This window comes from Suricata suricatta, chromosome 8 (assembly GCF_006229205.1).
Source record: "Suricata suricatta isolate VVHF042 chromosome 8, meerkat_22Aug2017_6uvM2_HiC, whole genome shotgun sequence".
NCBI classification, from domain to species: Eukaryota; Metazoa; Chordata; class Mammalia; order Carnivora; family Herpestidae; genus Suricata; species Suricata suricatta.
In genome coordinates, this window is record NC_043707.1 from 1,518,571 (window position 1) to 1,522,558 (window position 3,988).

Consider the following 3,988-nt stretch of genomic DNA (forward strand, 5'->3'; position numbering starts at 1 on the left):
CAGAGCAGGGGCTGCGCTGGGTCTCGGCGGCCGGAGTTCCCCGCCGGGAGACGCGCAGCGCCGCCGGACGGGTGCGAGTGTCCGAGGAGCCCGGATGACGCTCCGTGTAAGTGTGCCCCTGCTGCGGACAGGCCGCACTGGCGTGCACGCGCTCTCCCGCGTGGCTGGGAAATGCGGAGTTAACCCGACGCCCCGGAGCTCTCGTGTCCGGAGCCCGGCGGTTCTCTCCAGCCCGCGCCGCTTCTGTTTGGAACGCACACGGGCCTGCTCGCCAGGCACCGCCACCCCCTCCCCAAGTAAGACTTTTCTGCCAATCCTTATCAGAAAAGACTGTTTTGGTGACATCCATCTCCGAGACAGGGGTTTTCTCCCCCTAGCCTGATAGAAAAATCAGGCAGGGAACACGCCCTCTCCCGGGGCACACCCCGCTGAGCTGGGGAGGAGGGGCTTGTCGCCGGGAAGCATCAGCGCAGGTTTGTTGAATGGATGGTGGTGAATACTGGGGCTTCTTCTCTACCCTTGGGGGCCAAGCACACACCAGACCTCCCTTCTGCCTTCGAAGGAGGCGAGTCAAACCCGAATCCCTGTTTAAAAAAGGCAGTGTGTTGTCAGGAACGAGTCGAGTTTATCTATCTATCTATCTATTTATTTATTAATTTATTTATTTTCCGTATAGGCTTCGTGTCCAACGTGGGGCTTGAACTCACAACCCTGAGATTGAGAACCACCCAGATGATCCTCTTTTTATTTTTTATTTCTTAAAAATTTTTAAGTAGGCCCCACACCTCCATGGGGCTGGAACTCATGACCCTGAGATCAAGAGTCATGTGCTCCACCGACTGAACCAGCCAGGCTCCCCAAGCCTGGACTTTAGAATTAGACCAAAATGGGCTGGAAACCCCAGTTCAGCCACTTACTTGCTAGTGAACTTGATTGGCTCACCGAACTCTTGGCTTCCCCAGTTGTAAAACAGGGATCATCACACCAAGTAAATCTGGTGGCCTGGCCTGGCCTGGCTGAGTGCAGATGCCTTCCGACTCTCACAAAAGCCCACTTAGCGACAGTAAAGGAGGGGCGCCTGGGTGGCTCAGTCCATTAAGTGTCCAATTTCAGGTCATGATCTCATGGTTCATGGGTTCTAGCCCTGCATCAGGCTCTGTGCTGAGAGCTCAGAGCCTGGAGCCTGTTCAGATTCGGTGTCTGCCTCTCTCCCTTTCTCTGGTCATGCTCTGTCTCTCTCTCAAAAATAAGTGTTAAAAAAATATAAACGACAGTAAAGGAAAAAGAATTATCCACAAGGGTAAAGAGAACAGAAAGGGAGGAAGCAGCTAGTGAAAGACGTAAACACATTTTAGAACGACAGGCAGATGATGCCGTGACTTACTTTACAAACCATGATTAAGACCTTTGGGGGGAAGCCTGACAAGAAGTTTCACTGTGAGGGAGCTGAGGCAGGGGACTGGAAACTCCGGTGTCTGCGTGTCAGTGCATCGAGCCCAGGGACCTGGGCCCTCCTCCCCGGCCCTGATTTCTGTATCCAGTCCCTCCCACCCACCACATGCCGTCAGTAGGAGACTTTCCCCTGGAGAAACTGACCAGCCCCAGAGAAAAGCTTCACTTCCCACTGCGTTACAGGATGAAAAGCTGTCACCCAGCAAGCCACATCCTCACACAAAGAGCGTCCGGTCTCACTTATACATGGGGACAGACAGACAGCCAAAGATCTCCAGACTCAGGAGGAAAACCCGCGGCGTGAAAAGCGGACCAGGACCAGAATAAGCAGACCCGGAGAGCAGAAGGAGCTGTGTTTGAGGCGCTGGGCTGGTTCAGTCAGTGGAGCCACAGGACTCTTGATCCCCGGGTCATGAGTTCCAGCCCCATGTTAGGTGTGGAGCCTACTTAAAAAACAAAAGCAAATTTTAAAAAAGGTGGGGGGAGGTTGTGCCTGGGTGGCTCAGTTAAGGGTCTGACTCTTGGTTGAATGAGGCTCTGTCCTGGCTGAGCCTGCTTGGGATTCTTCTCTCCTTTTCTTCCCCTTCCCTGATCTCTCTCAAAATAAATAAATAAATGTTAAAAAGAAAAAAAAAAAAAGAAAGAGCTCTATTTGATAATTCCAGAAAAGATACTGCCTCCACGAAATGAGGATGGGATGCCTTGAATGATAACAAGCACAAAACAAATCAGAGCAAGAAATTAAAAATGTAACTTAAAATTCAAGAGCAAAACGGGAAGATAGAGTTGAAGAAATCTCCTGGCGAGCAGAACAAAAAGACAGATGGAAAATAAGAAGGTGCGATACGTAATTAATCAGAATTTCAGAGAGAACACAGAAAAAGGAGAGGCACAAATTATCAAAGACTAAGGTAACACAGGCCACAGCTCGGGGACACAGGTCTGCATACTGATGGGGCCCAGGCAAGGAAGAAAGGCCATCTGCGAGTGACGTCATCAGGCACACAGGAGGACTACAGACAAAGCGAAGATCCCCCCTGCCCCCGCACCCCTGCCAGGGCTTCAGGGATGGGGAGGGGAGGAGGGACAAGAACCTGGAAGGATGGAGAATCAGACTTTACTCCTGGAACACTGGAAGCTAGAAGTTCCGCCAGATTTCTGAGGGACTAGGATGTCCGTGCACAAATTCTGTGCCTTGAAAGTCTTTCCACTAGGCACAAGGCCACTGCCATAAAAGGGACAATGTGTTTAGTGCCCGTAAACCTACCAGAGGGTTCACGTCTCCAAAACGTTAGGGAAGGTCAATTGGATGATGACCTGGCATCCAGAACACGGGTTCCACCCCAGATGAGAGCCACGGCGATGTGTGCGGAGGCTCCTGAGTAGATGTGAGAGAAGGGAGGTGTGCAGGCCAGAGCAAGAGGCTGCCGCCTCCTACAGGGGGGCTCCAGAATAAACATGGAACTCATCGGGTGCCCTCAGGTGCTTGAGAATCAGAAAAGTTACTGCAAGGGGCGCGGCCTCCCTCTCAGAGCCTTCGGGGGAAAGTAGCTCCATACTTCTGTAGAAAAACCAGCAAAGAAAAAAAGTAATAAGCAATCGGTGAGAAAGGAACAATCGTAGCACATTAGTTGGCTCAGCAGCGAACAGCATTTACGCAGCCATCGCAATGTACACGCTGACTGGTGAGTTAGCCGAACGTTCTGGGAAGATCCTCGTGGAAGAGTGGAGGGATGGAAAGTGGGCTTATCGGGGTGTGAGAGGCCAAAGCTGCATCCCAATTTTGGTGCTGCCTTGTCCCCACCCCTTCTCTGACTCCGCCTCTTCCCTTCCCTCCCGGGGACACTGGCCCATGTGGATGATTCGGGACCATCTGCTTATATTAAGGTCCTGTTGACGAGCATGTCTAATTTCATTTGCAAGTTCAATCCCCCGTCCCCCTATCCTGCAAGAGCGCGCGGGTTCCAGGACACGTCGGGCCCAGGCGGCTTGGGGAGGGGCTGTTCCTGTGCCTGTCCAGACCGGTGAAGGCCAGGGGTGCTGCTACACGCCCGACAGGGCCCGGGCCAGCCCCCACAGCCGTGGGCAGTGCCGAGGGTGAGGAGCCCTGGTGCGGCCATCAGTTACGCTCGGGGGCTTCTGGCTGGGAGGGGGGGTCAAGGGAGCTCCCTGGGGAGCTGAAGGCTTTTCCATTTTGCCCTGGGCTGTGGGCACACAGTCCTATGCATACCTAGCAAACACACTTGAAGTATGTTCTGCCGCCTTGAAAAGATCGCTGAGGGTGCCTGGTGGTTTCCTCGGTCCCGCGCTTGACTCGATTTCTGCTCTGGTCGTGATCCCAGAGTCGTGGGTTTGAGCCCCATGTTGGGCTCCATGCTGGGCTACGAGCCTGCTTGGGAGTCCCTCTCCCTGTGTCCCTCTCACCCGCTCGTGTGTTCTCTCTCTCTCCCAAAACAAACAAAAAAACCCACTGATTTTTAGAATAATAGCATTTAAGTTTATGATTTTTAAATAGAGGGGAAAGCTAGAAATGGCC